The sequence below is a fragment of the Bos taurus genome, chromosome 15 (assembly GCF_002263795.3).
Source record: "Bos taurus isolate L1 Dominette 01449 registration number 42190680 breed Hereford chromosome 15, ARS-UCD2.0, whole genome shotgun sequence".
In the NCBI taxonomy this organism is placed as follows: Eukaryota; Metazoa; Chordata; class Mammalia; order Artiodactyla; family Bovidae; genus Bos; species Bos taurus.
Genome location: NC_037342.1, coordinates 18,752,632 through 18,777,966, shown reverse-complemented (window position 1 = coordinate 18,777,966; position 25,335 = coordinate 18,752,632).

The window sequence follows — 25,335 nt, the reverse complement described above, 5'->3', positions numbered from 1 at the left end:
GACATGATGATATGGTCTTTAGTCCTGGGCTGAAAAGGCCACGACTGCATGTTCAAACTCCACAAATGAAAGCTTCCGTGTCAGAGGCTAGGATCATACAAGGAGATCATATGAGCAAAGGGCTATTAGAAAGGAAGCATTTCTGGGGCCTTGTAAAAAGAAAAACTAATGATCCTTCCAGAATGAGTCTTTGTGAAGCAGAAATGCTGAAGCAAATCATCACAAAAAAGTGGAAATATCAAAATGAGAAAAAAGAATGAAAACTTACAGGTGCTGTGGACCAATGAACTGGAGATGAAATGAGCACTGAAGAACCTATTTCTACATATATTGCTTGTGAAGTGAAAGTTGCTCAGTCGTGTCCAACTCTTTGCGACCCCATGGACTGTAGTCCATGGAATTCTCTAGGCCAGAATACTGAAGTGGGTAGCCATTCCCTTCTGCAGGGGATCTTCCCAACCCAAGGATCGACCCAGGTCTCCAGCATTGCAGGTGAATTCTTTCCCAGCTGAGCTACCAGGGAAGCCCTCATATATTGCTTAAATGATATCTTTTATATCTGTAGGGGTAAGTTTACCTCCGGGAAGGGATGTTCATTTGTAGCTAAAAGAAGAGAATTTTAAAGAGATTGAGGGATTGAACAGGAAACCCAGTTCTATTTCCATGGCCTCTGCTTCCACATATGGCTTTTATTCTGAGAAGTGAGGGTACAGGAATTTGCACGATTAGCATTGAAAGAGGCTCTCCTGTCTCTGTCACGTTGGAGCATGGAGGAAAGCTATAAGACAAATGTGGCATGTGATCCCTCCCCCGCATTTCCCCTGGACACACCCTACATCCTACCTCACTTGTGGCTAACCTTATCCTGGGTGCTCGGAACACTCTTGTTTTTATTCTTCACTAATCATCAGGGCTGCATCGGGGTGAATTTTTTTCCTATGCAAATGTAGGTGCCTTCCCAGGTTTTTATAGCTTAAATCCTACAGTCTCATTGAATATGACCTTTCCACTTCAGAAGGATTTTACTAATTTGCAACTCAGCATTGGTCTCCAGGCCCACATTGCAATTAAGGGCATCAACTGTGTAATTTCAGAACTGCTCTTTGGTGTTCCTGAAACTTCAATATTGAAATGGGAGTTCATTTAACATGAAGGAAACAAAGGTTCCTGCAGCCATGATGTCAACAAATATTGGCCCTGGCTCACTGGAGAACTAAAACCCAAAGTGTGATTTTTTTAAAATGCAGTAACTGACAGTCATGAAATAGTTGAATTACTTAATATAAAATGAAGAAAGTGTACTAGTGAACCCAAAAGGAAGGGAAAAAGCACAGGAATTATAAGTAATGTGTTATGTAGATCCATTTTAGAATATGAATAGCAAAATTGTTACTATGACACATAGTCCAAAGCAAAGCTTTTGCCACTGAATAAAGTAATTATTATCATTCATTAATCTTTGCAAAGATTGTGAAAATGTGCTTATGATCAGGCTCCCAAGTATTTGCAGCCATGATTATGAGGATAGATTTGTCATTCCAAATAAGCAGATAATCTTCCTTTTTAATGAGCCTCTCTTCTTAGAGATCAAAATGCATTGTGGGAACCTCAAGGAAATAATTCTCTTAATGCCATTTGTTTCTGCACTATTTGTTTTTTCTAGATTTATTCAATGTAACTAAACTAAATTCTTTTTAAAAAAGAATACTTCCACTTCATCCTTTTCCTCTTTCCCCTTGAATTTCTCCCTCATGAATTTATTTCAAGCAATGCCTATAAAGTCAAAAAGAAAGTTCAGAGTTTATTGTTCCTCCCCATCTTCCTTGTATACTTAACAATGTGGTTTAGCCCACTGGAGTCCACCAGGAAAGCAGATACTGTGGTTGGGCAGCAGAAAAAAAGAAAGACATCGTGCCCAGCAGTCTAGAGTTTGCAGCCTTGTTCTATTGATGACTACAGGAAAGTTACTTCATCTCTCTCAGCCACAGCTTCTTCACCTGTAATGGGGGATGAATGGTTTAAATGATAAATGGGTACAAAATGTGGGTGTTTGACAATGGGAGCACCACCTGCCCAGGGCTTCCCATTCCTCTTCTCCCAAAGGGTGACTGGGATCAACAGACGTAGAACATACCTGTTGTCACAGGCATAGGCTACACCGGTCCTTCATCCAGCCTGTACCACCTCAACTACTGCTACACTAGGGCTCCTGGCAGTGGCAAATGCACTGCCAGTGACCTAGCAAAGGATGTGGGAAGTCTTTAGCTGGTACCTATTTCATTTAAATTCTTCTGGAACTCAGGGTCTGTGTACTCTGTTTCATCAGTTCAGTTCAGTCGCTCAGTCATGTCTGACTCTTTGTGACCCCATGGACTGCAGCATGCCAGCTTCCCTGTCCATCACCAGCTCCCAGCAAGCTTGCTCAAACTCATGTTCATAGAGTCGGTGTTGCCATCCAACCATCTCATCCTCTGTTGTCCACTTCTCCTGCCTTCAACCTTTCCCAGCATCAGGGTCTTTTCAAATGAGTCAGTTCTTTGCATCAGGTGGCCAAAGTATTGGAGCTTCAGCTTCAGCATCAGTCCTTCCAATGAATATTCAGGACTGAGTTCCTTTAGTATGGACTGGTTGGATCTCTTTGCTGTCCAAGGGACTCTGAAGAGTCTTCTCCAACACCACCATTCAAAAGCATCAAATCTTTGGCGCTCAGCTTTCTTTATGGTCCAACTCTCACATCCATACATGACTACAGGAAAAATCATAGCTTTGACTATATAGACCTTTGTCAGCAAAGTAACATCTCTGATTTTTAATATGCTATCTAGGTTTGTCATAGCTTTTCTTCCAAGGAGCAAGCATCTTTTAATTTCATGGCTACAGTCACCATTTGCAGTGATTTTGGAGCCCAAGAAAATAAAGTCTGTCACTGTTTCCAATTTTTCCCCATCTATTTGCCATGAAGTGATGGGACCGGATGCCATGATCTTAGTTTTTTGAATGTTGAGTTTTAAGTCAACTTCTTCACTCTCTTATTTCACCTTCAAAAAGAGGCTTTTTAGTTCCTCTTCGCTTTCTGCCTTAAGGGTGGCGTCATCTGCATATTTGAGGTTATTGATATTTCTCCTGGCAATCTTGATTCCAGCTTGAGCTTCATCCAGCCTGGCATTTTGAAAGATGTGCCCTGCATATAAGTTAAATAAGTAGGGTGACAATATACAGCCTTGTTTCATATCATGGGCTAATTGCTTTGTATACCAGTCTGAGTTTTCCAGTGGGATTAAAGATTTTAGCCAGCATGGATTGCGTCCTACATTTTTTAATTTTTAAAAAAAATAACATCCCAACAACAATTCATCCCATAAATAGATTATATATGTATTTAAGTCTATTTCCTTTGTTATTGAACATTTAGAGTGAATTATTTAGAGTATTGGTCCTGCTACTTTATCAGAGACCAAATAGCAGTAGCTTAAATGAGATACACATTTAATCCTCTCAGTAAAGATGTAGACTGGTAAGCTATACAGGGGTGTAAGTATCTCTACCCCTATCTACCTTTTCCCAGCTGTCTCTAAAAATGATGAATTTACCCATATGATTGAAACAGATTGATCACCAGTAGGAAGAGAAAAAAAATGAGGTGAAATTCAAGGAGCTTCTTTGTTAAGAACATGACCACAAATAGGCACATCTCACTTATCTTCATGCTCTGTTGAACAAACTTTGCAAGTAGGCACACTTAGCTGCAAGGGAACCTAAAAATATAATACCTAGCTGCTGAAGGTAGAGAAGGGGAAGAACACATCTTATACTTAGTCTCTATTATTCATTCATATCATCTACCTGGTCCCTGTGGGCATATGAGTTTGAACCTAATGTATCTAATGAGGTGTCTCTTGTGTGTGCCCACTGCATACCAAACACTTCTCTTACATTTTCTCATTTTATCCTCACAGCAACTTTGCAACATAGCTTTCTTTACTGTGAGGTATAACTGAGTATATTAAGTTTCAGATAGGTTGAGTAACTTGCTGAGTTTATACTTGAAATATCAGATTTTAAAATGTAAGCTTAAACCCTTTTGGGTCTGACTATCCATCCTGGGAAATGGGTAACAAGGGATATCCAGAGAGAGATTTAAGCATGTTTCAATTTGCCAATTTCTTTGGTGAAATAGCTTTCTTTTTTGCTTGTAGCATCTTTAATATTGACTCTTCTGGCAAAAGAATAACTCTATTAGGTAATTCCAGCCATTAGAGGAGTGCATCTTAACCATTATACAGAGAGACCATGAATAGGCTTAGAGTAGACGGAGAAGGCAATGGCACCCCACTCCAGTACTCTTGCCTGGAAAATCCCGTGGACGGAGGGGCCTGGTGGGCTGCAGTCCATGGAGTCGCTAGGAGTCAGACATGACTGAGCAACTTCACTTTCACTTTTCACTTTCATGCATTGGAGAAGGAAATGGCAACCCACTCCAGTGTTCTTGCCTGGAGAATCCCAGGGATGGGGGAGCCTGGTGGGCTGCCAGTCTATGGGGTCGCACAGAGTCAGACACAACTGAAGCAACTTAGCAGCAGAAGCAGCAGAAGACATAAAGGAAGTTCTCACCTCTTGAAAGGTTCTGTGGTTTTCACGGAGAAAACCCAATACCAATTGGGAATTGCTCACCCAATACCAGTGGTCCCCAAACACACCCAACACTACCCACTCTGGTGCCTCCCCTCTCCCAGCATCCCCTCTGCTGGCGAGCTACTTCCTCTGACCCTTTGGGACCCAGGCCAAATCCAGCCTCTTCCAGGAGGTCATTGTCGATCTCCTACTCTTAGGACATTCAGTTCTCACTGTTGACCCTGGGCAACCTGTTCACATCCATTCCTCCTGTGTCCCAAACTAGAAAACAAGACTGCATCATGGAGTTCAGTGCCCAAGCAAATCCCCATGACTGATTAATGTTGTCAGACTAGATGAGTATTTGAGTGTCCCATCTAAAAAAACCAAATACAAAAAAAAAAATCCATATTCTTGGTTCAGCACTTCCTGCCTATATCTTCATTAGTTGTCACTTTTCCTATTCCTCTGATACCTTCATGGTCACTGCAGGATGGGAAGCCGTGTAAAACCAGCAAACAAGCATTTGTCTGAGAATCATAGTGTCAAGTGTTTGGCCTTGGCTGTCTTTTCATTCATTCATTCTACATTACTGAGCATGTACCATGTGTCTTGGACACTAGAGATACAGAGATGAGTGAGTTGATGTTCTGTCCTTAAGAAGATCTCATTCTGGTGGGAGAAGGACACAAGAAACAAACAATTCCATTATAGGGCTCTGTAAGAGGGCTGGAACATGGGAAGGAATGTGGAAACCAAGTCATGTAGAAAAGCCTCTCTTCCTCTGTGCTCAGTTTTCTTACACAGCAAAACAGAAATAACTCTTCCAGCTTCACCAGGCTGTATGCAATCAAATGAAACAAAGTACTGGATTTGGAAGGTATCATGGAAATGTTCAGTTTTGTTCTTCCACTGATCTTGACAACCTTCATCAATCTTTGTAGTTCTTACCCTTGTTTACCAAAAAACACTGACTCAGAGCTACTTAACAATTAGAGATAAAGTTAATTAGAGCCTAGATTTCTTAATGGTTCTTTTCCAGCAATTGCTCACTGTTTAACTTAAAAGATCACTTTAAGCAGGAGACAAATGAAAGCAAAAACTCATTGACAGCAGACTAAAAACACATACATACAGATGATTTCCATTTATTTTTAAACACTAAGTTTGGGACAAGAGCAGTTTTAGTCTGAAGGGTCGGAGACCGTTGCTGGTGACTTCTCAGTGTTCTGAGCACCACGGTGGCACAAGAGACCCCAGAGGTGCAGACGTATGGATCCTGACTTATTTGCATCTGGTTTGCCCAGGGTCAGCATCTACAGAAGCTTAGGAAAATTAATAATAAGTAACATTTACTGAACACTTACTAGGTAACACAGAATTCTATCTGTTCATATGTATTTTCTTCTTTATTTTCTCATTTTCCCCCCACAACATAATAAAATATGTTCTACTGTTAACCTCATTTTACAGAGGAGGAAACCAAAGGCATCGTGATTAGAGAAAACTCTCTGCTGATTGGTCATTGTTTGAGCTAGCCTCTCCCCATGAAAAGGGTGAAGGGAGAGAAGAAGGGAATTATTGCCACCGATTTTCTCTTCAAAATGGAATAAGTGGATGAGAAGGAAGTTTGGGAGAGAATAGATACATTTATATGTATGACTGAGTCCCTTTGCTGTTTACCTGAAACTATCACAACACTGTTAATTGGCTGTGCCCCAATACAAAATAAAAGGGTTTTTTTGTTGTTTGTTTGTTTGTGGTTTTTTTTAATGTGGAATAAGAAAATACAAAGGAAGAGAACGCCACAGCAAATGCAACAGAAAAAAACTCCTCTATTAAATGTCCTAACCATCCAGCACCTCAGAATATACAACCCAGAAAAGGAGACAAGGAACTCCTTAGAAGGGAAGCACAGGCCCAGGAGAAATGTTCCTGCCTCCTGCCACTCAGAGCTGACTCGTGGGAAAAAAATAAAAAATGTAGAGCTCTTGGATGCCAATTACGTATTGTTGCAAACTGAAAACTAACAATGGCATTCACTCAAAAATCCAAAAGGACCATGAGTCAGTTCTATGAACATAACAAGCCCTGGCTAAGTACTTTAAGAAATTTTCTCATTTAAAACCTATCATTTAAATCAAACTTGGGTACTGCTAATTGTTCTGTGAATCACTCAAAGAGTGCTTTGGGTGAATTTTATTTTACTTATTTTACCCTTCAATAAACTAAGAATTTTGATACAGCCAATCAGAGCTTATCACAGATAGGAACTTGATGGGGAAGAGAAATAATGAATAATGGAAGATTCAGAAGGGGGCAACATTGGTATTAAGCCTCCCTTCTAAGAAGGAAAACCCAGAATCAAAAAACCCATCATATATGGCAAAACCAATACAATACTGTAAAGTTAAATAAAGTAAAATTAAAAAAAAAAAAAAAAAAAACGTCGCCAGTCCAGGTTCGATGAACGATACTGGATGCTTGGTGCACTGGAATGACCCAGAGGGAGGGTATGGAGAGGGAAGAGGGAGGTGGGTTCAGGATGGGGAACACAGGTGTACCTGTGGCGGATTCATTTCGATATTTGGCAAAACTAATACAATATTGTAAAGTTTAAAAATAAAATAAAATTTAAAGAAAAAAAAAAAACCATCAAGCTGATGATCTGACTTAACTTTTGTGTAATACAGAAAAGCTGTGAGGCATTTCCCACTGTGACTATTGAGGGCTATCTATTACTACTCTTGTGGGCAGCAGGCTAATTCCTCCAACTCCTATTCATATGAAACAGGCTGTGTGCCCATGGTAGCCCTGTCTTCTCAAGAGATGCCAAGCAATCTACTCTGATACATGCAGAGACAAAGTATTTCCTCATTGGTCTTACACCTCAGAGGAGGGAGAGGCCTAAAGACCTCACTCTTTCTTTCAATCAACAGACATTTTCTGAACAATAACAACAACAACAACAACAAAAAAACATAATAAAGTCATAAAAACAAACTGTAACAAAATGTGATTTTTACTGTAGAGGTAGGTACATGGAGCCACAGAGAATTAAGAAAGAGGGTAACACCAACAAAGCTGTGAGAACTGGGAACAAGGAGAGGGTCAGAGAAGACCTCTAAATAATGCAGTGATATTTGAATTGGGTTGTAAAGGATAAGTAGAAATTTTCCTGTGTTTACATTCTCGGCTCAGCTATAAGATTTCTGAGGTAGGGACTAGGTTTTATTCAACACTGTATTTTTAGCACTAGCACTTTGCCTGAGACATTTACTGATTGTATTGATATGAGAAAATAAAGAAGGAAGGAAGGAAGGCTATTTATTTCACAGGTATGGAGAAAGGAATAGCAGGCATCCTATGACTTACCCATCCTTGTTCTTTGGAAGTTGCTCCTCTTGCCCAGAGGCATTGTATTAATAGTATATTATATATCTGTTACTTGATCCTGACCCCTGGACACAGCTAATTTTTTTCAGCCAAGGGCCACTGACACAAAAGAGACCAAGCAGAGTACCTTCTTTGGAGTTTGGGATTGGGATCCAAAATGAAAGAGAACATTAGCCTCTCTGGGTAGCTGAGTCTATTGCTTATAAACTTGGGAGCTAGAAGGAGGCCAAGTCTTCCATCATGAGGACAGAGAACAAAGGAAATCAGTCCACAAAGAGCAAAGAATGAAGTGGCCAGAGACGAAAAGAAAGGCAAAATGGAAGACAGAAAATACTACCTGAATTTCTACTGCCTTCCAGTTCCTGGTTCCTAAGGCCCAGTTACTGCCTTTCAGTTCATTGAGCTTTCTTATTTGTCTTTTCAGCAAGTTTTCTCTTTTTTATTTCAGTGATCTTACTTTGTTTCTCTCCTGGAACCAAAAATATCTTACCCACTAATAGGGAGTTGGGGTGGGAGGATTTCAGGCCAAGGCAGAGCATGAACAAAAGCACTGAAGTCCAAAGGCTGGTTGTTTGAAGAATGAGAAAGAGGTTTAATGGTCCTCCATTAGTTGAGACAAAGAAATACAGTCTTGGGATGGTAGAAAATTCCAAGAAAAGGAGACCAGATATGATAGAAATGATACATCTTCCTCTGGAAATTCCTGTACTTGAGATGTGCCTAGGAAATATGATCAAAAAGTCTGAGGGGCAGTGGTGGTAGAAGTGGGGAATTCTAATTCCACCTGGCAAAGGGATTTAAAGAAAAACTTCCAGGTGCCTGCACTGCATAGACTTCGGGACTAGCAAAACTAGCAAAGGGGGCAGTAAGAACAGAGAGTAGATATTAGCACTGAAGGCTGAAAGATACACCAAACTAGGACAACTTATTATTCATTACAATGAGATGCAACAATCACGGTCCCAGAAATCACGAAGTCTGTCTATGAGGGACACTCCATATCTTATGAATATAGGATCACAAAGTCCCTTTACATACTAATTAGAATTTACCCAAAGGTACCCTTCTATTTTCTATTTTCTACACTAATGTTAGTTTTCCTCCATGCTCTTCTGGACCTCCTCAATCACACTGGAAGTCTTTAAAAGTAACCTCATATATTTTCATCCTTTCATCTACTGTTAAGCAGAAGCTCATGGCTCAAGGTACAGAAAAACAAATACCCCAGGGTCCTCCTACCATTCATACTGTGGAAATACAGTGTGGCCCCTCCACTCTTAAAAAGCTCATACAAAATCTCACACACACCAGGACTTGCTGTAGAAGCAGTAATTGAAATGAGACTGGGTCAGACCTAACTGCTGATCTTGGAGAGGTAGGAGCAACTGGAGCTCACACTTAGGCCATGCCCATTAGCAAGCCAACACCAGCTCTGGTATACATTGAGCCCCATAGCCCAGGATCCAGCCCTACTCACCAGCAGGCCAGCCAGCTTTGGGACACCGCACAGCCAGCCATGTCAGCAAGAGGTCCCACCCAGCAGCAGACCAAAACTATATCCAGGACCCCCAACCCCACAACCACCTACCTTGAAGCCCAGTTCTGCCCACCAGTGGGCTAACACTAGCCCCAGGACTCCTAGGGATCTACAGCCTGCTGCGTCATGAGCCAGCCTTGTCTTTCAGCAGATAGCAGCCTCCACAAAAAGACAAGGACTGGCAGCCAACCAGACAAAGGGCCAGTAATGCATAGCAGACTGACCACAGTACTCAGCCACCACAACAGAAGGACCCACACAGCCCAAACTGGGAGAAACCCTAGGGCATATAGCTCAAGTGACCAGAGGAGAGTGTGCTGCTGAGAAGCATAGGACATCTTGTCTTAGGATCATTTCTACAAGGCCAGGAAATGTAACCAACTTGTCAAATAAATAGAAATAAATAGCCATCAAACACAAGAAAAGGGAACAAAGGAAGAAGAAAAAACAAAAAAGAACTAGAAAAACAACACCAAAACAATTAACAAAATGATAAAATGTACATACCTATCAATAATTACCATAAGTGTAAATGGACTAAATGCTCAATTCAAAAGATAGAGAGTAGCTGATTGGATACAAAAACAATATCTATATATATATGCTGCCTATAAGAGACTTACTTTAAATTTAAAGACACATACAGACTGAAAGAGAAGGGACAGAACAAGATATTCCATGCAAATGAAGAAAATAAAGCCAAGTTTTAGACAAAATAGACTTTAAAATAAAGACTGTAACAAGAGACAAGAAGGGTAATGATCAAGGGATTAATTCAACATGCAATATAATAATTATAAATATATCTGCACCCAACATAAGACACATAAATATATAAAACAAATAGTAACAGAAATAAAGGGAGAAATTGGCAGTAACACAATAATAAGGAACTTTCAACACTTCACTTATATCATTCAGAGAGAAAATCACTGGCCTTAAATGACATTTCAGACTAAATTGCTTTAATAATATATATAGAATATTTCATCTAAAAGCAGCAGAATATACATTCTTTTCAAGTGTACATGGAACATTTTCCAGGATAGATCATATGTTATGACACAGAAGAAGTCTCAGTAAATTTTTAAATATTGAAATCATATCAAGCATCTTTTCTAACCACAGTGCTCTAAGACTAGAAATCAACTACCCAAGAAATGCAAATAAAAACATAAGACATTTGGAGGCTAAGCAATAAATTACTAAATAACCAATGGATAATGGAAGGAATCAAAGAAGAAACTTAAAAAAAAATACCAGGAGACAAGTGAAAATAGAAACACAATAATTCACAATCTATAGAACACAGCAAAAGCAGTTCTAAGAGGGAAGTTTACAACAATTCAGAGAAACAAGAAAAATCTCAAATAAACAAACTAACTCTACACCTGAATGAACTAGAAAAAGAATAAACAAAATCCAAAGATAATAGGGGGAAATAGATGGGGAAACAGTGGAAACAGTGTCAGACTTTATTTTTGGGGGCTCCAAAATCACTGCAGATGGTAACTGCAGCCATGAAAATAAAAGACGCTTACTTCTTGGAAGGAAAGTTATGGCCAACCTAGATAGCATATTCAAAAGCAGAGACATTACTTTGCCAACAAAGGTTCGTCTAGTCAAGGCTGTGGTTTTTCCAGTGGTCATGTATGGATGTGAGGGTTGGACTGTGAAGAAAGCTAAGCGCCAAAGATTTGATGCTTTTGCACTGTGGTGTTGGAGAGTCCCTTGGACTGCAAGGAGATCCATCCAGTCCATTCTGAAGGAGATCAGCCCTGGGATTTCTTTGGAAGGAATGGTGCTAAAGCTGAAACTCCAGGACTTTGGCCACCTCATGCAAAGAGTTGACTCATTGGAAAAGACTCTGATGCTGGGAGGGATTGGGGGCAGGAGGAAAAGGGGACGACAGAGGATGAGATGGCTGGATGGCATCACTGACTCGATGGACGTGAGTCTGAATGAACTCTGGGAGTTGGTGGTGGACAGGGAGGCCTGGCGTGCTGCGATTCATGGGGTCGCAGAGTCGGACACGACTGAGCGACTGAACTGAACTGAACTGAACTGAAAGATAATAGAAGAAAAGAAATTATGAAGATCAGAACAGAAATAAATGATATACAAAGAAAAGAACAATGAAACAAATGGCTAGTTCTTAAAAAACATAAACAAAATTGATAAACCTTTAACCAGATTCACCAATAAAAAAGAGAGGGCCCAAATAAATAAAATCAAAAATGAAAAAGAAGTTACAACTGACACCACAGAAATACAAAGATAAGCAAGCACTATGAACAAACACCAATAAAATGGACAATCTAGAAGAAATGGACAGATTCCCAGAAGTGTACAATCTCCCAAGACTAAATCAGAAAGAAATAACAGACCAATCACCGGCAATGAAACTGAATTAGTAATTTTAAAAGTGTCCCAACAAACAAAAGTTCTGGATCGGAAGATTTCACAGATGAATTCTACCATATACAGAAGAATCAAAGGAGATTCTTCTCAAACTATTCCAAAAAAATTGCGGCGGAGAAAATGCTTCCAAACCCATTGCATAAGGTCAGCATCACCCTGATACCAAAACCAGACAAAGATATTACCAAAAAAAAGCAAATTACAGGACAGTATCACTAATAAACTTAGGTGCACAGATCATCAACAAAGTTATTAGCAAACTGATATCAACAATACATTAAAAAGGATCATATACCGTGATCAAGTAGATTTATCCCAGAGATGCAAGAGTGGTTTAATGTCTGCAAATTAACCAATATTATACACCACATTAACAAGTTGAAGAAGAGAATTAGATGATCATCTAAATAGATGCAGAAAAAGTTTTTAACAAAATTCAACATTCACTTATGATAAATACTCTCAACAACATGGGTACAGAGGGAAGCTGTATCAAAATAACAAAAAGGCCACATATCACAAACCCACAGCTAACATCACACTTAATGGTAAAATGCTAAAACATTTCCTCTAAGGACAGAAATAAGAAGACAAGGATGCCTATACACTGCCACTTTTGTTCAATACAGTATTGAAAGTCCTAGGCACAGCAATCAGACAAGAAATATAAATAAGAGAAATCTAAATGGAAAATGAAAAAGGAAAGCTGTCACTGTGTGCAGATGACAAGATACTTACATAGGAAATCCTAAAAGACACCACCAAAAAAAAAAAAAACTCATTAATTTTGTTGAAATATCTTAACAGAAATTTGTTGGGAGCTCCCTGGTGGCTCAGTGCCTGCCAGTGCAGGAGACATTGGTTCAATTCCTGATCCAGGAACATCAGGGATCCCTGATCCCACGTGCTGTGGAGCAACTAAGCCCATGCACCACAAATAGTAAGCCTGTGACCTAGAGCCCAGCAGCCTCAACCACTGAGCCCACCTGCTGCAGCTATTGAAGCCTGCACACCCTACAGCCTGTACTGCAATGATAAGCCTGTGCACCACAACTAGCAATTAGACCACATGGCAATGAAGACCCAGCACAGCCAAAAATAAATAAATAAAATTACATTAAAAAAAAGAAATTTGTTGTATTTATACACTAACAACAAACTATGAGAGAGAAATTAAGAAATCAATTTCATCTACAATTGCATCAAAAAGGATAAAATACCTAGGAATAAATCTAACTAAGGAGGTTTAGTTCAGTTCAGTTGCTCAGTCGTGTCCAACTCTTTGCGATACCATGAATTGCAGCATGCCAGGCCTCCCTGTCCATCACCAACTCCTGGAGTTCACTCAGACTCACGTCCATCGAGTCAGTGATGCCATCCAGCCACCTCATCCTCTGTCGTCCCCCTCTCCTCCTGCCCCCAATCCCTCCCAGCATCAGAGTCTTTTCCAATGAGTTAACTCTTCACATGAGATGGCCAAAGTACTGGAGTTTCAACTTCAGCATCATTCTCTCCAAAGAAATCCCAGGGCTGATCTCCTTCAGAATGGACTGGTTGGATCTCCTTGCAGTCCAAGGGACTCTCAAGAGTCTTCTCCAACACCACAGTTCAAAAACATCAATTCTTTGGCGCTCAGCCTTCTTCACAGTCCAAGTCTCACATCCATACATGACCACAGGAAAAACCATAGCCTTGACTAGACGAACCTTTGTTGGCAAAGTAATGTCTCTGCTTTTGAATATGCTATCTAGGTTGGTCATAACTTTCCTTCCAAGGAGTAAGCGTATTTTAATTTCATGGCTGCAGTCACCATCTGCAGTGATTTTGGAGCCCAAAAAAATAAAGTCTGACACTGTTTCCACTGTTTCCCCATCTATTTCCCTTAAGTGATGGGACCAGATGCCATGATCTTCATTTTCTGAATGTTGAGATTTAAGCCAACTTTTTCAGTCTCCACTTTCACTTTCATCAAGAGGCTTTTGAGTTCCTCTTCACTTTCTGCCACAAGGGTGCTGTCATCTGCATATCAAGATCTATAATTGAAAACAATGAGACACTGATGAAAGAAGCTGAAGATGACACAAACGGATGGAAAGATATACCATGTTCTTGGATTGGAAGAAGTATCATTGTTAAAATATTACCCAAGGGAATCTATAGATTCAGTGCAATCCCTGTCAAAATACCAATTGAAATTTTCAGAGTGAGAACAAATAATTCTAAAATTTGTATGGAAACACAAAAGATCTGGAACAGTCAAAACCATCTTCAGAAAGAAAATCAAAGCTAGAGGTATTACATTTCCTGATTTCAAATAAACTACAGTCATCAAAACAGTATTATACTGGCATAATAACAGACACACAGATCCATGGAACAGAACAGGGAGCCCAGAAATGAACATGCATTTATGGGTACCCACACCATAGGTAGCCAGTTAATCTATGACAAAAGAAGGCAACAATATACAATGGGGGAAACAGAGCATCTTCAATAAATGGTGTTGAGAAAACTGGACAGCTACACGCAAAAGAATCAAACTGGACTACTCTCTCACATCATGCACAAAAATAAATTCAAAATGGATTAAAGATTTAAATATAAGACCTGAAACCATAACATTTCTAGAAGAAAATACAGGCAGTAAGCTCTTTGACATCAGTCCTAGTAATATTTTTTTGATGTGTCTCAGGCCAGGGACACAAAAGCAAAAATAAACAAATGGGACTATATCAAACTAAAAAGCTTTTGAACAACAAAGAAAACTATCACCAATACATAAAGGCCACCTACTGATTGGGAGAAGACATTTGCAAATAATATATGCATTAAGGGGTTAACATCCAAAATACACAAAGAACTCATACAACTCAACATCAAAAAAAACCCCAATTAAAACATGGGCAGAAGACCTGAATCAACATTTTTTTCCAAAGAAAAATACAGAAGGCCAACAAGTACATAAAAACACTCAACATCACTAATCATCAAGTAAATGCAAATTAAAACCACAATGAGGGATCACCTCAAACCTGCCAGAATGGCTATCATAAAAAAGACAGCAAGTAACAAGTGTCAGTGAGAATGTAAACTGGTACAGCCACCATGGGAAACAGTATAGATATTCCTCAAAAATTAAAAATAGAACTACTATATGTCCCCAAAATTATATTTCTGATTATTTATCAAGAAAAAACATTAATGAGAAAAGATATATGCACCCCTATGTTCATTGCAGTCTTACTGACAATAGTCAGGATATGGAAGCAACTTAAGTGCTCATCAATAGATGAATGGATAACAAAGATGCAACTTATATATATATAAATATATATATACACATATATAAAACATGTAACATATATGTATTATCATATATATATATATGTGGATGAAAAAATGAACCTAACATAGTTATTACTCTAGGCAAAATGATTCAGTTAGACAAAGACAAATGCTGCATGATTTAAATGAGGAATCTAAATAACAAAACAGAACCATAGTTATAGATACAGAGAATAGGTGGTTGCCAGAAGGAAGTGGGGCGGGGGGAGTAGAAAGAAATAGATAAGGGGGATTAACACAAACTTCCAGTTGCAAGATAAATGAGTCAGATGTATGAAATGTACAGGGGATCTGGCGATCATTTTGAAATGTATCAGATCAGATCAGTCACTCAGTCGTGTCCGACTCTTTGCGACCCCATGAATCACAGCACGCCAGGCCTCCCTGTCCATCACCAGCTCCTGGAGTTCACTCAGACTCACGTCCATTGAGTCAGTGATGCCACCCAGCCATTTCATCCTCTGTCGTCCCCTTCTCCTCTTGCCCCCAATCCCTCCCAGCATCAGAGTCTTTTCCAATGAGTCAACTCTTCGCATGAGGTGGCCAAAGTACTGGAGTTTCAGCTTTAGCATCATTCCTTCCAAAGAAATCCCAGGGCTGATCTCCTTCAGAATGGACTGGATGGATCTCCATGCAGTCCAAGGGACTCTCAAGAGTCTTCTCCAACACCACACTTCAAAAGCATCAGTTCTTCGGCGCTCAGCCTTCTTCACAGTCCAAGTCTCACATCCATACATGACCACAGGAAAAACCATAGCCTTGACTAGACGGACCTTTGTTGGTGAAGTAATGTCTCTGCTTTTGAATATGCTATCTAGGTTGGTCATAACTTTCCTTCCGAGGAGTAAGCGTCTTTTAATTTCATGGCTGCAGTCACCATCTGCAGTGATTTTGGAGCCCAGAAAAATAAAGCCTGACACTGTTTCCACTGTTTCCCCATCTATTTCCCATGAAGTGATGAGACCGGATGCCATGATCATTGAATCACTGTGTTATGTAACAGGAACTAACATAGTGTTATAGGTCAGTTATACTTTAGAAACAAGCAAGCTCATAGGAAAAGAGATGAGATTTGTGGTTACCAGAAGCAGTGGGTAGTGGTTGGGGTAATTGGATGAAGGCAGTCAAAAAGCCACCATGAACCAGTTAAAATTTATAAGTACTAGAGGTGTAAGGTACAGCATGACAAATAAAATTAGCACTGCTATATGCTATATATGAAAATTAAGAGTAAGTCTTGAATTCTCACCACAAGGAATATCTTTTCTATTTCTTTAACCTTTTATCTATGTGGAATGATGAATGTTTACTAAATTTATTGTGATAATCATTGCATGATGTAAGTCAGATCATTATGCTATATGCCTTAAACTTATACATTGCTGTATATCAATTAGATCTCAATAAAACTTGAAGGAAAAAAGAAACACAGTGTGTCTCCACTTCTAGAAATTCCAAGTAAGTATATCACACATTAAACAGATATGTAGGACAGAGTTTATTATCATTACAAATAACATTACAAAATGAGCCGTCTCTGTGCAAAGCAGCAGACTTTATGGTCCCTTTAACTTGTCTGCTTCTCCAGTGCAATTGAAGCATGATGTGATTTTACCAAATAGAATTTACAAATCCCTTCCCAGGAATACAGTTATTGTATGTGATGGGTTTGACCTATACTGCTCTTAAGGTATTTGGCACAAAGTAACTCCAAATCACAGCTCTGGGAAGTTTTTCAAGAAAGTCAAGAGAGTAGAAGCTGCTTTTTTCAGCATCAACACAGGAGATGTGAATCAAGCAAGTCTCTCTTGGTTTTAATAATTCACTGCTTGGTGTTATCTATGCCCATGTGGCCAAAGGCCTGGGTATTGAGCATGCACTCAACAACATCCCAGGCACATAAATAAACCATTTTCTGCTCTCAGTCCAGGAGGTAGTTATTGATCTGGGCTGTGATCTTTTCCTACCTGACTTTATGAGGATTTCTAAAATAGCTCACCTTAGGGGAATTAGAGACTCGAGTACTTCTCTTTTGTCATTTGACCAATGAAAAGGAAAAAACACCAACAACTTATAAAAGATGAATTCTGACAGAAGAAACACCAGCGTTTGCTGTGATGACCACACACTGACATGGTATCGTAGCCTGAAAGCAAAGAGGAAAAAAGAAATATTGAATAGTCCCTTGGCCACTAAGACCACCTTGCTGCCTCGGGAATCAGGCCTCAAGTTACAGCTGTGGGGTCTCAATTAGCCAAAAACTAGGCCATGTGATCTCTGTGGATCAGATGAGAATAAGAGTTGCCCTGGGACAGAAGAGATCCCCCTCCACATACTAGATTGCCCATTTTGGATACCTGACTCAAACTGTAGATTTTAGATCTAGCTCCTACTGTCCATGGGACCCCAGAAAACTCCCATCATTTCTCAGGACCTCCGTGTCTCCAGTGATCATGTACAATGACTGGTCACCCAGCAGGCATTCCCAACCCCTTTCTCTCAAATCACCTTCAACTGCAGAGGCTGTGAATGCTGAATCTTCTCTTTCCTAGCTTTCCTTGGAGTCAGCGTCCTGTGAGATATATGGAGAAATCAACTGGGGATGGCGGCTTCTGGATAAGAGTTTCATCTTCAAAAAACAGAGACAATCTGATAAAGAATATTAATTTAAATTACACAACCCTTAAAACTCAACAATAAGAATGCAAACAATCTGATTAAAAATAGGCCAAAGACCTTAATGGACATCTTACCAAAGAAGATATAAAGATGGCAAATCACATATGAAAAGATATTCATATCATATGGTATGAGGGAAATACAAATTTAAAAAAAACAATGAGATACCACTATCAGAATGGCCTACCACATTTACTAGGATGGCCAAATCTGAAACACTGATGATGCCAAATTCCGGTGAGGATTTGAAGCAATGAAAACTTGCACATAGATGTTTATTAGCATCTTTATTTATAATTGTCAAAACTTAGGAGCAACCAAGATGTCCTAGAGTAATGGGTAAGTACTGTGGGTAAGTAAACTGTGTACATCCAGACAATAGGATATCATTTAGCACTAAAGAGTTTTCAATCCACGAAAAGATATGAAGACAATTTAAATGCTAATTACTAAGTGAAAGAACATAATCTGTGAAGCTTGCATACTATATGATTCCAAGTATATGCCACTCTGGAAAAGGCAAAACTACAGAGACAGCAAAAAGATCAGTGGTTGCCAGGGGCTGGACAGGCAATGAGTGGTGAATAGGCAGAACACAGATGATTTTTAGGGCAGTGAAAATATATGACATAATAATGATGGATATGTATCATTACATATTTGAACAAATTCATGGGATATATAACACCAAGAGTAAACTGTAATCTAACCTATGGAATTTGATTGATTATGATGTGTCAATATAAGTTTATCAATTGTAACAAGTGCAGCACTCTGGTGAGTGACTGACAATGAGGGATGGCTGGTCACCCAGCAGGCATTCCCAACCCCCTTCTCTCAAATCACCTCCAACCGCAGAGGCTATGAATGCTGAATCCTCACTTTCCTAGCTTTCCTTGTAGTCAGGGTCCTATGAGATATATGGGAAAATCAACTGGGAAGGGAGGCATGGGTAAATCTGGAGTATATGGGAAATGTCTATATTTTCCCCTTAATTTTACTGTGAACCTAAAATTGCTATAAAATTTTAATCTTAATTTATTTTAAAAAAGAAAGAAAACACAGAGACTCACAAAGAAAACACTCTTTCACCACCCATATACCCTCTTAATTCCTCTTTTATACCCTTTCATGGGAGATATGACACTTGAAACTGAAGCAGGTATCTTGAAACCTTAAGGGAAGACCTTGCCACACACAGCTAAGGCGGGCAAGAAAGACTGGAAGAAACTGTCTTTGGGGTGTCACTGAGCCAATGAACTAACCTCGACTACAACTGCCTCCAGGCTTGGAGTGGGTTGACATTCCCTTCTCCAGAGGATCTTCCTGACCCAGGGATCAAACCAGGTCTCCTGCACTGCAAGCAAATCCTTTACCATCTGAGCCACCAGGGAAGCCCACATTCTCTATGGTTATTTCTAAAATAATGTTCATGTCCATCCTTAGCTCCCTCAAAATCTCTTCCCTTGGCTGGCTTACCCATGAAGAGTAAGTATAGTATAGCCATATAGTTACCAAAAGTATTTATCCAAAATAACAAACTAATAAAAATTGTATTGCTTCTCCTATAAGAGGTAGAGCTCTGACCCACCAACAGCAGAGCATGACTTTGGCAGAGCAGCAAGTATGCATTTTCATTCAATATCCATATGCCCTGGTATGTGATAGGACCCATTGGCTAAACAATGGAAATCTTAGATTTCCAATGCTAAGTAACTCACCTGTCCCAGGAATTTCTACCAGATATTAAGTGTTTCTGTTGCCAGAACCTTAAAACATACTGATAGTAATAGTACATAAGCTTGAGAGTTTTCAGACCCTGAGGAGATGGAAGACAGAGCAGATGGGTTTCTGGACATTATTAAGAATAGTAAAAAAAAGCCATAGAGTTGAGAGCTAGAGGTTTATGCTTGAGTTCTTGTTCTACCACTTAATACCTGTATATCCTGAAATAGCTTTTTAAACCCTTTAATAATTATAAAATGTCCTACCCTGGCTTTCTTTTCTCATGGCTGTTATGAGAAGCCAATAAGATCATGTATGTAAAAAGTCTTCATAAAGTGTAGAGTGCTGCCTAAGAGTGAGAGGTGATTGTTCTTAATAACGAGGAATAAGCACAGTGCCGAGGGATAGCCAAAGGGCACCAAGAACCTTGGAGCACAGAGGGGAATATCAGACAGCAAACAGCACTGGTTAGCATCAGTCTCAATCAGGCCTTCCTGAACTGGTTTCTATGTCCAGCCATCCGGCCTATATAGGGGTAATCCCAGTCCCTGACCTAAACAGCTCCTCTCTATAAACTCACTAGTAGGTCACATCGTAGTTACCTTAACAAACATAGGTGTTGGAAACACCTTCCCTCCATTCTGCTTTTTCTCCCATGTCGTTTGGGCTGTAATAATAATCCAATGGCATTATTGTATTCTCTCACCCATCCTGTCGTGTCATAAAGGAGACTGAACGGGGCAGCTAGATGGGATACAGAGAGAAGAGTAGAGTACAAACAAGTAAACACTGGTTAGAGGCTCAGCTGTAAGGCAGCCACGTATCTATCTTCTCAGAACCCCCGTTTCCATAGGTGTGGGCCTGGAGGGAAAGATGACTTGCTACTGCAAAGCTATGGCACAAATGTATTCATAAAATGTCTCTGGAGCAGCGGGCAGCTATGGTCAAGAGGGTGGGCTTTGACTGTAGACATCCTCAGGTTGTGTCCTCGCTCTGTCATCTCCACCTGTGTGACCCTGAGCAAGATGCTCAACCTCTTCAAACCCTGAACCATTACATTTTTTAAAAGGGGAGGGGGGAGCGCCTAACATTTACTATATAACTTCACTCAGCAATAAAACCACAAATTCCTCATTTAGCAAGCGCTTAATGAATGTCAGTAATAGTAATATTTGTCACTATTATTGTTATTATTATTACTATTACTATTAATTCCCCAAGGGTGAAACGCACAGAAGGCCTCGACATGTGCTGCCTCCTGACTTTACCTGAGTGTCTATTCCAAGTGGTCACATGCCTCTGAAGTGCTACAGAGATGTGGGATCTGAGGATGAGTCCCAAGCGTTCAGATTCCTTGCTGAGGAAAGTTTTACAGCAAATCCCTGTGCTCTGATTCAGAATACCACCTGCCATAGCTCTGTGTTGCTCCTATTAGGCTCCCGGCCATGGATAACCCACACACGGTACTGAGGTGGCCTGGCAGCAGCACCTGGGGAAGCTCATCCCAGCCACTTTGAACCCTGCTGGTCCTACAACCCCCTGAGGGAACCTGGCAGTTCTCTCCTGAGCCTGCCCCAGCTTCTAGAAAGGAAGCCAGTACGTCAGCCCTGCCCAGACATGCGGAGGCATCCCTTCTGACTAGACAGGTGCTAGCGTCTTTCTGCCCATTGCTCCTCCAGTGTGGTGGCCAAACACTTGAGTCAGTGTCTATTCTTCCCTGTGAAGCCACAACCACAGGTAAATGTCTTTGTCTTTGGACTTAACACATTATACTTTTTTCCATGTAATTTCTTATCTGTCTCTCCCACTAGATTGTAAACTCCTAGAACATAGGACAGGACCCTCTTGCTACTCATTTTTATATTTCTGGGCACTGGCACTGGTCCACACAAAGCTCTCTCAGTGTTTATTTACCTAAGCTGTTGAATTGCCAAATCCTAAGATGCATGATCATCACTTTTGGAGTGCTTCAGTACAAGGCCAACAATCTGCCCTAAGATGCCATCAGATACATGTTACCCTATCACTAGCCTCACTTCACTCACCCCCCCAGCCACTTCATAGCAGACAAGCAGCCAAAATGCAAGAAAGTGGACAAAGGAAGCTTCAGAGAAGCCACTGCTTCAACCACAGTCTTGCAATGTTATAAGATTCATGCACCCACATGCCAAACCTGCCCTAGAACAAGCCAACCCTGACCTTCTCATGACTGCCTCTGAGATCTGTGGGTGGTTAGAGATGGAGGCCACAATCAGTCATAGCCTCCAGCCCCAACTGAGCCTTCCAAAGCCAGTCAGCTTGAATATTTCCCTGGTGAAAATGTTCTTCTCTAAAACTGCTCTTCAGGCCTCCACCACTCTACTGAAACCCTCAGGACATTAAATGTCATCTCATCAGGAAAATAGAAGAGGTGAGAACCCTCTCAACTTCCTGACAACTTACTATCTCCACACCTTTCCTCTTTTCTTTCAATTAAAACCAATAAGGAATCCCTCCTCCCACCTAAGAATTATCACTGAACCAAGTGCTGAACCAACCTGGCTCAGGGGCTCAGTACCACTAACTATCTGTACCATCCTTGAAACTTCAGCTTTTATTTTCTATCACATTCTGTCCAGTGGCCTGTAATCTCCATAAGTCTCTTTCATTATTGAAAGAATAACAGTAATAACAAAGGCAAACCAATAAAAATCATGTTCACCTTGGTATTCACCCAAATGCACCGGAAATGCATGTCCCACAAAAACCTGCACACAGACGTTTACAGTAGCTTTATTCATAACTGCCAGAACTTGGAAGCAACCAAGATGTCTTTCAATAGGTGAGTAGATAAATAAATTGTGATACATTGACAATGGAATATTATTTAGCACTAAAAAGAAATGAGCTATCAAGCTGTGAAAAGACATGGAGAAATTTAAATGCATCAGTTCAGTTCAGTTCAGTTGCTCAGTCGTGTCCGAATCTTTGCAACCCCATGGACTGCAGCACACCAGGCCTCCCTGTTCATCACCAGGTCCCAGAGTTTACTCAAACTCATGTCCGTTGAGTCGGTGATGCCATCCAACCATCTCATCCTCTCTCGTCCCCTTCTCCTCCTGCCTTCAATCTTTCCCAGCATCAGGGTCTTTTCAAATGAGTCAGTTCTTCACATCAGATGGCCAAAGTACTGGAGTTTCAGCTTCAGCATCAGTCCTTCCAATGAATATTCAAGACTGATTTCCTTTAGGAGGGACTGGTTGGATCTCCTCGCAGTCCAAGGGACTCTCAAGAGTCTTCTCCAATACCACAATTCAAAAGCATATATTGCTGAGCAAAGAAACCAATCTGAAAAGGCTACATACTATATGATTACAATTTATATAGCATTCTGGAAAAGGCACAATTACAGAGGCAGCAAAAGATTAGTGGCTGTTCCAGGTTAGGGGACAGGGAGGGTAAAGTAGAACACAGAGGCTTTTCAGGACAGTGAAAATGCTCTGCATGTTACCATAATGATGGATATATATCATTATATATTTGTCCAAATGTATACCACCAAAAGTCAACCCTAATGTGAACTATAGACTTCAGGGGACTAAGATGTGTTCATCAATTGTAGCAAAGGTACCATACTGGTTAGTGATGCTGGTATGGGGAAGGATGAAGAGGGCAGAGGCTATATGGGAAATCTCTGTGCCTTTCCCTCAATTTGGCTGTGAATCTAAAAAATAAAGCCTGTTGTAACTATTTTTAAAATCCTCTTTCAACTTTCAGTTGCAATTACCAGTTGAGAAGGCATTATAATAATTACAGATTATGTAATGAAGGAATGAAAAATAAAAGGGGCTGAGATAACACAGGGAGGAAAAAGCTCACCAGGCAGACTCTGATAGCCTGGGCCTTTTGACAGTTATCCCTCATTGTAAATGAACTGTTAATAAACTGCCTCTGTGAATTCATTATTCTGAGCCAGCATCTTAGGCCTAATTCCCTTTGTTCCTAACAAGAGTGAGTTTCTGGCCACCCAAAGTAGAAGACCAAATTTGGGAACTGGTAAGACAGTTCAGATTTAGGAGACATTGTCCTAACCCACCTCTACTAGCTGAGTGCTTCCATTTCGAAGTGCTTCAGTTCCTCTGTGAGTCACACAGACTGATGGCCACAGCACACTGAACACTGTGGTAAAGCCAGTAGCCAGTGTCATCAGCACATTTCTCCCAGTTGAATTACATGGTTATGTTTTGCATAAAACACAAACAGCTGTTTCAGTTCCGTTGCTCAGTCGTGTCCAACTCTTTGCAACCCCATGAACTGCAGCACACCAGGCTTCCCTGTCCATCACCAACTCCCAGAGTTTGGTCAAACTCACATTCATCATCAAAGATGCCATCCAGCCATCTCATCCTACGTTGTTCCCTTCTCCTCCCATCTTCAGTCTTTCCCAGCATCAGGATCTTTTCCAATGAGTCAGTTCTTTGCATCAGGTGGACAAATTACTATAGTTTCAGCTTCAACATCAGTCCTTCCAACAAATATTCAGGACTGATTTCCTTTAGGAAATCTGGCTTGATCTCTTTGCAGTCCAAGGGACTCTCAAGAGTCTTCTCCAACACCACAGTTCAAAAGCATCAATTCTTTGGCGCTCAGCTTTCTTTATGGTCCAATTCTCACATCCATACGTGACTACTGAAAAAACCATAGCCTTGACTAGATGGACCTTTGTCAGCAAAGTAATGTCTCTGCTTTTTAATATGCTGTCTAGGTTAGTCATAACTTTTTTTTCCCAAGGAGCAAGTGTCTTTTAATTTCATGGTTGCAGTCACTAGCTGCAGTGATTTTGGAGCCCCAAAAAATAGTCTGACACTGTTTCCATTGTTTCCCCATCTATTTGTCATGAAGTGATGGAACCAGATGCCATGGTCTTAGTTCTTTGAATGTTGAGTTTTAAGCCAACTTTTTCACTTTCCTCTTTCACTTTCCTCAAGAGGCTCTTTAGTTCTTCTTCACTTTCTTCCATAAGGGTGGTGTCATCTGCATATCTGAGGTTATTGATATTTCTCCTGGCAGTCTTAATCCAACTTGTGCTTCATCTAGTCCAGCATTTCTCATGATGTACTCTATACAGAAGTTAAATAAGCAAGGTGACAATATACAGCCTTGATATACTCCTTTCCCAATTTGGAACCATTCTGTTGTTCCATGTCCAGTTCTAACTGTTGCTTCTTGAGCTGCATACAGATTTCTCAGGAGGCAGGTCAGGTGGTCTTGTAGTCCCATCTCTTGAAGAATTTTCCACAGTTTGTTGTGATCCACACAGTCAAAGGCTTTGGCATAGTTAATAAAGCAGATGTAAACAACTGTTTACTTCTTGTAATTATGTAATTTAATTAAATAGTATTTTATATATTTATATATTACCTAAGCATTGTAAAATACACTTTTATTTACTGAATCAATATTTATTGCTTGTGAAAACTGATAACCATCTTTCACTATTATGATATTGTAACTATTACTCACTTAATACCATTGTATCATGATTGGTCAACAGAAAAATAATAGAACTCAGTATCACCAAAACTACTATTTAATAGAAAAACCTGTAATCACTTTTAAAAATCCAGGTGCATGTCAGAATT